Source organism: Apteryx mantelli, chromosome Z (assembly GCF_036417845.1).
Source record: "Apteryx mantelli isolate bAptMan1 chromosome Z, bAptMan1.hap1, whole genome shotgun sequence".
In the NCBI taxonomy this organism is placed as follows: domain Eukaryota; kingdom Metazoa; phylum Chordata; class Aves; order Apterygiformes; family Apterygidae; genus Apteryx; species Apteryx mantelli.
This window is the reverse complement of record NC_090020.1, coordinates 63,046,627-63,059,573: the sequence shown is the minus strand read 5'-3', so window position 1 is coordinate 63,059,573 and position 12,947 is coordinate 63,046,627. Positions and strand designations below refer to the sequence as shown.

Genomic DNA, 12,947 nt, shown 5'->3' with positions numbered 1-12,947 from the left:
CTAATACGAAATTTGGGGGTTAAAAAAAACCCAAAAAACCCAACAACTTTGTCATCAAAAGGTTATACTAGCAGCTATATTACCAGTACCAGGTAGGTTCATAAGACTGGTCCACTTTTCTAGAGACATCCTTTGTTACCAGTACGCAAAGTAGCTTACTGTTTGAGATATTCAGTCAGCATGATGTTAGTTATTACAGTTCATTTATTTTCTAGACTAATAGAATGTATTATAATGCATATTTTAGAACATCCATAACAATTCAACTGTAACTGTTTTGATACTTTTTGAGAGATTCGAGCAAAAATGAAGTCATGTATCCATTACTACCTACCTCTCAAATATCTTGTTCTCCATTTCCCTTTAGATTTAATACTTGCGGAGTTGATGCCAAGATTTGCATACAACCTTTGATACAGTTTAAAATAGATCAATGGTAGTAGTCATAGTTTTGGAATGGACTTAAAGTGCATCATACGTGGCCTCACGTTGTCTTACCCTGCTAACTTTCTAAATTATGATTCCAATCACTTTTGTCAGATTGATTTTTTGCTGCTAAATGTGTTGCCTAAGTATTAATTGTGTTGATTTTTACTGATGCTAGCTTGTTAGATGTTATTTATTTATTTTAGCCTGTAAAAACATTGTCAATACTAACCTATCCTTTTAAGGAGGAACGAAAAAGTGCTTCTGGGGTTACAAATGCAAAAGTGAGTGAAGTGTATTTTTAACTGATGTAATTAAATAAGAGCATAAATTAATTTTATGCGGTTCTGTACTGTCTTTGGAGGAGCTCATTCTTGTGACTACCAACTTTCAATATGCATTAGTGTACACTAGACTTGCTCCAGGTAATTCCCTTGATGTGGAAAGTCAGAGGAAAATGTATGCTCGAAGTCCAGTCTTGTGGATATAAACTGTGGTAGCTTTTGCTCTCTCCTCTTGATCTAGTTTTCCAGCTATATTACTCCTCTCTCCTCAATACCTTGCCATATCCCTGCATGCATGTGCCTTGTCCAAGGGAGATATAGTATAAAAAACTAAATTTGGTATCTGCAAAGCAACCTTCTCTGTATTTGCACTTTGGTTTTTATGATTCAGGGACCAAAGAAGGTCTTGGTTGGTGTTTGCTGGACCTTTTAGTCAGTGCCCTTCAGCCAGTGTCTTTGCTGCTGGGAGGATATCCTTGTTGGGAGTGAGTCAACTGGCAGCTCAGCACTGCTGGATACCAGCCCAGCATCCAGTGGAGGGCTGTTATCACAGACCACATCATCCTCCACCTCTCTCCATGCAACCATTGTCAGCAGCCTCTGAATGACCATCTGCTTGGAAAATGCTCTTCAGCACATGGTAGGAGTGTAGCTCTGGTGAGTGTTCTGTTTTGATTAAAATCTCTATAGGGAAGAGAAAGGAGGCAAACAAGCAACACTGTTTCATTGCCAATACTGCGTGACAGGAAAGAAACTGCAAGGTCATAGCTCCCAAAGGTATGGACCAGTCTCCAGATCATCCACCCAATCTCATTCCTCACTCTCCCCATGCAAGAGAAGTTGTGAGCTCCTAAGCAGCAGGCTTCTGAGTCCTGTTCTTTGATAACCTTCCATTAGATGGATAATATTTCCACATGGCAGTTCAACAAAATTGGTTCTGACAAGCATCTGCACCCGTTTGTGGAGTCGGCCACCTCTTCCCATCCTCCCCTCCCATACACACATCTTGATGTGGAATAGCTGCCACATTTCATGTGTTAGATATCTAATCCTTCTCTTCTTTTCTCACCATCCTTGCTATGTTCTTGGAACCAGCTACTACAGCTACTTCACCTCAATCAAACCAGTAATGTTGCATGTTTCCCACTCCCTGTTGCATGCCTTTCTCTTCCTTCGTACCTTGATCAACCTTGGAGGCACCAATTCCGTGTTTTTCCTCTTGCTTTCCTAGATCTAAAGTCTGAGAAATGTTCACCAGTGATCAGACCACACTCAGCCTTGCTCGGTTGATGGAAGGTAGGATCTGGAATAGGACTTGGCAGCTCAACAGCTGCCCTTCAGCAGGAAGTTTGGGAGTTGGGGAATTGGTTCCTGAAGTTCATGAGATTCTGGGGCAAGAGGGACATAGCTTGCTTCTTTGCATGGGACATGCCCTGAAAGTGGGCAGGAGAGCAGTGAGAGGGCTGTGTTCAACAGCCTTGCTCAGGGCTATTAGGATGGTACTATTCTGTTGACTGTGAAAGCTACTTGGGAGAAGGGATGAAGGCAAACCTGTCCTGCAGCAGGTGCTCCAAATAATTGAGTGCTGTTGGGAGGAGTAGCTCATCATTACCTGAGCAATCTTAGCTGTATGTTACAATGCTTCACTTCTAGATTTGGCTGGAGAGCAGTGGCATATGGCATATGCTTAACAAACAAGGGTGATACTATGTTCTTCAAAGACTCATCTATGTTCCAGGGGCATGCTTGTGGCAGTGTGAGGTTCTCAATATGTGTTTGCCATCCAGTTCAGGCTATAAGACCAGAATAGGGAAGTGCTTTTAGCACAGAGACTCAGAGACAAGCTCCTTCCCTTCTTTGTACTCCTGCTTGTACTTGCTAAATTGTCCTTTTCTTGCAGACTCGCCTACAGACTGCTGAAAGACTGCCATCAGAGTCCTGTCACCCTTCCTTCCTATCTTGTGGCTAGCAGTTGCAGTGACAACCTGACTCTTCTTGATGCTCTTGAAGCAATCCATTTGCAATGCAGTTGATAAAGCCTGAGGCATTCTTTTACAAAGTTGTTAATCTGTCTGACAAAGCTGGACTCAGTCATCTCAAAAGGCACCAACAATGCAGCCTGTCTCCACTGCCAAAGACTTAACCTATTGGCACTGCATATCTCTGCAGGCACATCTGCTGCAGCAGCAGTCTTAGCAGTGCCTTCTCGGCAGCTCCCTCCAGCGCTCAGGTCCTGGACTATTCAGCACAAGCATGTCTACCCCCAGGCCATTAATGTTATATTCTTGGGCTGTGGGGACCAGGGAAACTCTCCTGATTGAGACTAGAAGGACAGGGCTGAGAGTCAATTCTGCAGGCAATTCCAGATGTGGGAAGCTGTAGGAAGGCAGCAGGACTCTCAACTTCCCTAGCAGCTTGTTTTGTCACATTCTTCAGACCTTCCTCGTCTTCCTCCCTGGAAGAGCTGGCAGCCCTCCAAGCCCTGGTGGTACAGTAGATGCACAGGAGCCAGCAGCCTCCCACTCTTGCCCTCCTGAAGCAAGAGCAGGTCCATCTTGTCTGCTATTATTAGGCTGGAGTGGCAGAGTGAATTGCCATGAAGGAAGCTTACATGACTTTCTTTAAACTTACTAATTTGGCTCTTTCTACTTAACCCCCCCCCCCCAACTTGTTACTTTGAAATAGTATGTTGTCTCTTGGCTCTGTAAAGACTGGTTGGGTCTCTTTTATTCCTTTTGCCTTCCTGTGCAGCAGCTGTTTGCACAGGTGGCAGGATGTTATGGAAGTCCAGGCTGCACAGCTTGCAGTGACTGTGGCCTGTATCAGGGACACTGTGGGTGAGGGAAGAACATCAGTAATGGAATAAGGTGTTTGTGGCTGGGAAAGCATGCTGGTAGGCTTGTAAAGGTGTTTTGTTGTGCATGTCTGACCCCTGGGTTTTTTGTGTATAGCTCCCAACCTCATGGGTATAGATGAGGACTTTATTTGAGAGTCTTGGAAGCAGAACAGCATCTCGCATGTTAAGGAAGAAGCAGCAGGGAGGGACTGTTTTACGTCTAGTGCTTTGTATGGTGAGGAATAGCTGCTAATAACCCAATTTGTGAGAACGGTGCTTTTGTTGTAGGAATTGAGTAGAATAGTTGAGGGCACTGAAAAAAGCAGAGGCCTTGCTGTTCTGTTCAGGCTTGTGTTAGTGTGAACTCTGAGCTACATGTGTATAGATGGCATATGATACTTGTTTCCCCTTCCCAGGAACCAGGCTTACTGATGGCAGCAGTGTAAGGCTGATCATAGGTGATCTGGGGATCCTAGCCCCATTTTATCTTCTCTGTGTAGTGGCTGGCAAGCTCTTGCAGAGCCAATATACGGCTTAGCAGTTTGCAGGATTCAGGGGATGTTCAGGTACAATTTGCCCAGATAATCCTCCACCTCTGGTCAGCTGACTACAGATGATTGACCTAGATCTAAGCCCGCATTCTGTAGATCATCCTGGACCCAGATGAAGTGCGTTTGCGGGTCAGTGCTTTGAGTGACCCAAAGTAGTGAGGGACATGCTGTGTTGGCTGCTGATGTGGAGACTATTATCGCCTGAGGGAAGAGGGTCTTGCCATGTCCTGGCAAAAGACAGTGGGGTTATAAAGATCCTGTGTTGTGGACTTGGCTAGCGTGGCCAACTGCAGCATCTGTGTGTTCTTTATGATTGTCAACAACTCTCTGTAAAATGATAGAATGATGATAACCCTCTAGTTAACGTAACTGAAGTCCTTGCTGTGTATATCCTGTTTATTTCCCCAGGCCTTCCTCTGGAGCTGGGGAATCCTTGCGCAGGTATCCTGACAACCTTGGTAATGTTGCAGGAATGGATCATGTGCATATGTGACCTACATTGTTGCATTGTTGATCTCATCTACCAACAGGTCTATTTATTGTGTCCAACCCTGATGATTGTCCATTGGTTTGGTATCACAGAAGCCAGGGAAGAGCTGCAAACCAGGAAAAGTTGGACTTCAGACAATAATGATGGGTATCTTCTCTATAGATTTGTGTCTCTGGATCTCAAATTTTGGGACGTAGAGCTGGTGGTTCTAGGTTCCTAGGGTAGTCCCATCTGTGAATCTTCGTGTCTTTAGTCTTTCCTTTGCCCAAAAGTTTGGGTCAGGCTGGAGAGTTTTTGAGATTGATATCTGCATCTGAAAGAGGAAGTGATAAAAATCTCTTGGGAGAGACTACTTTGCATTTTCGTCAGGTTTGGAAGTAGTACTTGCTTCATCCATTCGTTATTGATTTGCCTGATCTCATGTTTTGGGATGAGAGTGGCCATTTGACAGCAGAATGAGCAGCAACAAGGCAGTGGCAGGAGCATTTAGTATGCTTACATAACTAGTGCTAAGCAGCTGCTGAGGGCATGAACAGGACCTTTATATATTTGCTGTTGTAAGCACAGAGCATGCAGAAGGTAGATAAAATCACAAAGTGTGCAGCCAGCAGGTTGAGGGAGGTGATTATTCCCCTCTATTTGGTACTTAAGAGACACATGAAATACTGCATCCAGATTTGGGCTGCCATACAAGAAAGACACTGAAGTGTGTGATGTGGGGAGAAAGACTGAGGTAGCTAGGTTTGTTTAGCATTGAGAAGAGAAGGCAAAGATGGGATTTAACTGTTGTCTTCCACTGTCTCATGGATAGATATAGAATAGACTTGAGTCACTGTTGGAGGTGCACTGTAGATAGATGAAACGCTCACAGGTTGCTAGAAGGGAAAGTCTGAATAGATAGACGTAAGAAATTTTTCTCAGTGAGGGTGTTTAAGCACTAGAACAGGTTGCACAGGGGGACTGTGGAAACTCCATGCTTGGAGGTATTCAAAACTTGTCTGCACAAGGCCCTGAGCAACCTGATCTCATTCTGAAGTTGGGTCTGCTTTGAGCGAGAAGTTTGAGCAGATGACCTGCAGCGGTCCCTTCCAGCCTGAGTTATTCTGTGATCATAGAATAGAATAGAATATGCAGTGTGCTTGCTGCATATTAGCCTCTGCCTGTTCTGTGATGACACAAAGCTCTGAAGTAGCTTTTTCACCATAACACCTTCTAGCTGATACGCAGTATAGGCAATACAGAAGATGCTGAAACTTCTAACATTGTAGATCCTAATTAGTCCACTTTGACCTCAAGCGCAGGGTTTGTTCTCAGATGTGCATAAAAGACACAACAGGTGTAGTGTCTGCATACCTTTTGGTGAATGTATTTTATAACTGGCTGGTTGCCTGAAATAGAAGTTTAGTTTAAAGGGTTGCTGGGTAATTTGTTTCTTGGAACTTCTTTGTGGATACCAAAAGTGAATACAGGTAGACAATGGTAAAGAAAGTGTTGCAGGAATAATAATTGGAAAGACAAAATAAAGCACTCATTTATAAAGCTGGGAAAGGCATTTGTGAAATAAAAAAAAAAAAATTGATCTGGGGATGTGGGGGTTGAGAAGACAGTATAAGGGAAAGCATTCAGTCTGTTTTCAAACTCTTGTGGTGTTTCAATACATAATAAGAATAAAGCTTTATTCCGGATGAGCTGCCTGTATAAATTGGGAACACTTGGTAACAGTTATGAAGATTGCCTTGAATTTTGTTAGTCTGGAAAAAACACTGATAGTAGAATGAATCAGATGAAAATCTTCAAGCTGATTGTAGAGAGGACATTCCAGTAGCAATTGAGTTTTTCTGACTCATTCTGATATGAGTACTTTATCAATTAGTTACAGAGCACAGTAATCTTTCCTAAAACTATACTGAACAATTTCTGTAACATCTATGAAGACAGTTACAACCCCCCCCCCCAAAAAAAAACTCACCAACTTTCTTGCTTATGAAGTCAGTCTTGTAGTTACAGTAGTCACTATTGCACATATTCCACTTTCTAAGCTAATAAAAATTCTCTAGGACTCTGTTTTCTTCTCTGCCTATCTCAGTGACTGGTGACTTTTGAAATTGTAAACAAATAGTTTGCTGTTGAGAACTGTCTCCAGTGGCTAAGCCTAGACCGAAGGTCTTAAGTAGGTGGGAAGCTTCAATAAAAATAGTTATGCCAATTACACTGCTAGCTTTCAATAATAAATGGCTAGTTTAGGTCACATGATACTGTGTATCTTGCTAAGATGCATCTTATGTTAAGGTGTAAACCCACATGTGTTTGTAGAATTTTACTGCTTTTTGCAGTAAATTGGACACATGGAAGAGGCTAGTCTGAGAAGAGGGTATTACAATAACTTGTTCATCATGTGATCCACTCATTTAGAGAATAATTCATCTGTTATGCAGGGGAGTGCAAAGAAAGAAGTACTGTTCTGTAATGCTCCTCTCTAGTAACAGCTGATGGTAGTTTGATTTGATGGCCAATTGACTACTAGAGGGTTATGTTTACCTGAGGTTAGAAAAGTTGGCAGATGTATAAACAGAAGCAAAAGATGGTTTGCAGTCAGATATTATGGATCCTCTTTGGCAGGTTAAGGTTGACTTTCTTATGAAATTGGTCTCCTGAACAAGTAAGTCACCTTTTTCTCCAAAACAGGAACAAAATAAATGTACAGAACTCCCTTTTCTTCTGCTAAAACTTTGGTTTTATAGAAGGTAATACCAAGTTAAAATTAGAGATCTGGAGCTGTTACTTAGAATGTGTGGCCTCCATCCCAATGGTGCTTGCATACCTCCCAGTTGATTATTTCCACCACTAGCTATCTCTAGTTTTAGTATTAGAAATCATTTGTCTAGCATAAATGCCACTATATATGTAAAAGATTATTGAAGAAATGCAAAGTTAAAGTGTTAAGATTAAATTAGCGAGTGTATGTCATCTTGAAAGTATGGGTTGTCTGCATAGTATGCACGCAGAGAAAGGGGGGAGGGGGCTGAACTGTGGTTAGAATTTGAAATGGTTATGATGTCCTGGAAAAAAATAAAAATACACTGTTGGGAGTTACCTCAAGCACACTGAGGTAAGATTTGTATCATCCTAAAGATGGCTGTTCTCTCCCTGGAGGGGTGATTTTATTCTGCATGTGTTTATATTTGCTAATGAAACTAACTATCTAAAATACACCGGTGCTTTTCTGTACTCAAATATCTTGGTCTTGCTGACCTGACCGCGGGAATGGTGAAAGCTGCTGGACTTAAGCTACCAGGCTGACTCGTAAATCAGTATAGGAACTCTCTTTAGATTTTCTTTCCTGTTAATGAATAGATGCATAACTGAAGGCGTTGTCCTGTCTGAAAGTATTTGCCTGTTTGGCCTGCTGTTAAAGTTTTTGCTTGCTTGTTTTGTTTTTTTTTGTTTGTTTGTTTTGAGGGTGTTTGAGAGGGACAGTTCTGCCAGTCACACAGGAAATTTTTGTACATTTGGAAAGTTCTTTCTATTAGTATTAGATATTTCAGGACAGATGAACTTGCAGCCACACATACTAGATTGAAGGTAAATTCAGATAACTTGCATTTATCCTGTAGGCCTTATTAAAGTAATGTAAATAGGATTATCTGTCAAAGGTAAAAGAGAATTTAAAAAACGTAATGCTTGCACAAACTTAATACAGTTGCTGATGTGATTTACTGTAGTTTGACTTGAGACAATCTATCTGCCATATTGGGCAAGGAGGGGGATGAAATTGGCTGTAAAATGGCAATAGACCAAAAGATTACCTGGATCCTAATCTCAATTTGCCTAGAATGTTAGTAGTCCAAACAAAAACTATAAAGTGTACCTGACTTTATTGCTAGCAGATACAGAGAGACCAAGTAATGATATAAATTGTGGAAAAGGATTTATCCCTGTTATGTTTTTGCTTTCTATAGGTAAGAATTGTCTGTCTGCTGTTATTTTAGTTGAAAGCCTCACCCAGACTGAAACAGTGACTTACTCTGTGCAGGAGTTCACAAATTCTTATATGGCGTTCCAACATCGATCTTATCATTCCCATCATTGTGTCAATATATTCCTTTTTTTCCCCTCCCTCTTTTTGGCGAAACTGGGGTTGTGCCTAAAGGCGATCTTCTGTAGACATGGCGCACATTTTGAGACCTTTGGATGAAAATAAAAATAGCAGACAACTGATGTTTGTGTTTTGATCCCTTTCTGATAAGGAAGGAATACTTGTAAAGAGCATTCAAATCCCAAAAGAAAAATCACCCTTCTCCATCTTACCTTCCCTGCTGTGGATGCTCAAAATTGAAATTACAGCTAATGAGAGAGACTTGGGTAAAAGCATCAGGGAGAGCAGTGTAGTATCAGTAAAAATGATTTTTGCCATATTGTCTTTGGAAATCCATTTTTCTTGCTTTGAAGCATTGACTAATAATTGGAGGTTCCTGGAGCAGCTGGTAGGGAGGCCGTCATCTCTTGCCCACCCTATAGGAAGAGCAGTGTCAGTAGCCTTTCTTAGCAGCACAGCAGCAAGAGTAGCAAATAAGCAGGAGAAGGGGTGGGAAAGAGGTGCGTGATGAGAAGCCCGTGAAGAACAATGACTGAGTTTATAGTAGTGTAAAAGATGAAAGGCCGTGAAAAGGTGGCTCCAGAAACTTGACTGGGCTCTCCTTTGGGAGCGGCAGAAACTAGTGTGGCTCTTTCAGATTTTTCAGGGTGTTTAAAGCCCTGTGGGAGATGACTGAATTCCAGCTTGTTGGGGGAACCATCCAACTACAATTTTGAAGTGGGATTTGTCTGAAAAAATTAAGCATTTGTTTTACCAGAGTTGGTCTCACAAATAGGGTTAATATTTATCTAGCTTTTCTCCAGCCAGTCTTAATTTTCCAGTTTGACCTTGCCCTGGAATTTGAATCTTTCTTCCACATCGGTGGAGTATATTACCAGTAAGCTGGGAGTCAGACAAACTGATCAAATTTGAATTTATAAATACTGATTAAAATGTCAACATCAAGCAAAATCTGTTTTTGAGACCTTTAGTTGCATGAGGGGCAGGAGATCTGGAATCATTAACAGAGCAAATGCAAACTAGCCTTTTTCTACAAAAGAGATATTTCTGTTGTCTGTTGAAAGCCAAAAAGGGGGAGTTTTGCAACTGCTGCTCTAGGTAGATTTTGGGGAAAAAGTGGACTATTTTGTTCCTGGCCTGCCCAGCAATGTCACGCTACTGTTGCATGCTAAGAGTAGCTGCAGGCCTCAGCTCTGTAGCTCTTAGGTGAGGCAACCCCGGACAAGACTTGTGACTCAGGTCAGCACAGCTTAACAGCACAGTACTTTTCCCTATCAGCATACATGGTCTGTTCAAAATGATGTTCGTGAGTGTGTCAAGATGGAGCAGGGCTGGCATTTTGCTAGTAATCAGTCCTGGGAAAAAGAATAAACATGTTTGTGGACTTCATCTTAGCTCTTTCCATCCAGTGCAAAAGGCCTAATGAAAACTGTTGCAATCAAAGCCTAAATGCAATCAAGTCTCTTCCATGCTGAAGACAAGTTTAATCATTTTATCTTCTAGCTACTGATTTGGACAGCAGTTTAGGAGCAGCTGCTGAATATATTCATTTTATAATCAAAACTTTGTCAGCTACCATGATCTGAAGCTGGGAAAAGTAAGGCAATTAGGTTCCTGTAGGCATAATGCTCTCCAATAACTGTGTTGTCAAGCAGTACTGTACTAGTGCTGAAACCAGCCGCTGCATGCTGCTTCGCGTTGCTTTTTTATTTCCTTTTTTAATGGTAGGCAAATGTCTGTGAAGGCATGCCCATATGAAAGTCACTGCTCTGCTTTCTGTTTGATGAAAGAAACTAGGGAAGTCCTTGGCTTTACTCAAAGTGGATTCAGGATTTTCCAAATCTAAAATATACTAAACAGTGGTGGTGTTTATATTTGTTCAGCTGAACATTTGCACCAGCAGCTGGTGTTTAATGTCTTGTGTGATTTTTTTTTTTCCTCCCTCTTCCCCCTTAATATATGGTAGCGCTCTTAAAGTATAAAGATGGGAATATTTGTGTAAGCTTGGTAGCTGGACTCTGTATCGTATTGGTGTTTCAAGCACTTTGCAGTCAGTGTGTTTTCTCTACTAGTCCTGTGGTGATGTGGTACTTTGCCAATGGGTAAAATAGATTGTGCAACAGCAGGTCAAAATGGAGCATGGATTTTCTAATGCTGTGTTAGATTAAATGATTTTGTGTACTTTGAAGTGGAAAACTCGATCAGAATTTTCACACTTTTTATTTAAAGAAACATGGTTGTCTATTGATTTAGTCAGACTTAAGAAAGTACAGAATGCAACATGGTAGGCAACAAATAAAACTTAGAGTAATATTTTTCTGCTCTATTTTACTGCGAAGTATTTGAAAGAATTAAAGATCAAACCACTATAAAATGAATAATACTAAGATTTACTGCATTAATGTTGGCAAGTATCAAATTACTCTCTTTGAAAAGGATTTGAGCTTCTCATTAAAGGAGACTTTCACCTTTTATTAATAGCAGTAGCTACTCTCCAAGTAAGTCACATTGCATTAGTGTTGTTAGGAAGCAGAGTTCATGTGTTTTGTGACTGCTGCTTTCAGCTGAGAACTTGAGCTGTAGTCCCACCATATAATGTTAGTAAGGATGGTCTGAATAATTCTTAACTGCATTACCATTTCTCATTTCTCAACAGGTTACTGATGCAAAGTGTTTTTTTTTGTTGTTGTTGTTTTTTTGATAATTGCATTTCTGTGTCCCTGAAACATTGAATATTTATGAATTTAGGAGGTATAAATTAGAAATACCAATAAGACTGCTTTTTAAAAAATTTGGCTTTTCTCCCCCTCATTTATATTCTATGTGATGAATTTTATTCCCAGGAAGGATATGTTTTGGTGCCCACTTGTGAACCTGCTAAACACTGCTGTGAAGGAATACAGAGTATGAATATTTGTAGTGCTCCTGTTTTGTTTTGTTTTCTGGCCATGTCAGTTTGTTTCTCTTTCTAAGGAAAATAAAGAGATTGTACTCAAAACATCTTCTAGTGACTGACTTGTGCAGTATACTACCTTTTCAGAGAATGTTTTTGACTCTTAGGCATTAATCTAGGTTCTTGCTACTGCGTCTGAACCATTTTGATACTTTCTCTACTTAAAAACACTAGTTAAAGCCTACGCATTCTGGTGTGGGAGCTGTTCTTCTCTTAATTTCTCATCTTCTAAAATTAAATTTAATTTCATTTCAAATTTTTAATGATTAGAGCATTTTTTGAGTGGCATATCTTAAATAATATTATTCTTAATGAGTGAATTCTTTTGGTTGCTAAATCTTATTACAGACCCTGTCACTGGAAGATCTTTAGACAGTACACCTGGGATCATTCTGAAATATTTCATGTTGTTCCGTGGGGATCAGTGTTTTTTAAGGCTAAGAGAGTGTGTAGAAGAATGGGTGGCAAAGTGAAACAGTTCTAAGTTCTGTTTACTCAGTTCTTTCTAGTGTATTATAAATCTTAATGTTGCCATAGTATCTAGTTCATCTATAGGAAAATACATTTAGATTGTTTAAATTGGTTCCATATTGTACATGATAAATTTATTTCTTTTTTTGTATGTTTTACTTTATATACTTACACTGTTAGGCAGTCTTGTCAAGCCAGTTAATTTGCATCTAAATTGATAATGCCTAGCTTTAAGTAGGCTTTTGGGTATTCCTTTTACATCACATTTCACTACCCCTAGAGCAGATCCATAGATATGTTTCTGTTTTGAAAGAGGCAGTCAGCAGTGCCTGTAACAAAAATTTGCAAGTAAGTTGAGGAGACAAAAATAAATTGTGTGAAATGCAGAATATCGATGTATACAAAATGTGACCTTTTCTGGTTAAATCTGAGTGTAATTGGCCCTTTAATTTCATAATATATCTCCTGTTAAAATCTGCAGTAGTTGTTGCTGATTTGTTACTTAAGTTTGTTATTTGTGTGGGTTTTTTAGTGTTGGGGAGAGAGAGTTAATATGTCGAATAATGTCTTTGTATACTGAAGTGCATAGTTAGAATATTAAAAAGCAGCCTTGCATCCTTTGCTAAGGAGTGTACAGAAAATTGTTGGAACCATCCGTAAGTGACGATGAAGAGCTGTGTGTGGAGTCTTGTTTCCTGAATAGTATTAACTACCTTCCAAAGCTTGCAAATGCAGAAGTGGCAATTTTAATTCATGAAAATGCTTGTAAAGAGATGGCTTTTAATTTAATTGATGTGGGTACACACTAAGCAAAAAAACCTTGGGAAACTGGTGCCTGCA

At 40.3% G+C, this 12,947-nt stretch overlaps 1 protein-coding gene across 1 annotated transcript in view; it reads left to right on the top strand.

Moving 5' to 3' along the window:
• The window catches only part of LOC106485819 (microtubule-associated serine/threonine-protein kinase 4-like), a 137,262-nt gene that overhangs the window by 115,054 nt on the left and 9,261 nt on the right, over window positions 1-12,947 (top strand). The gene's annotated exons all lie outside the window — the stretch shown is intronic.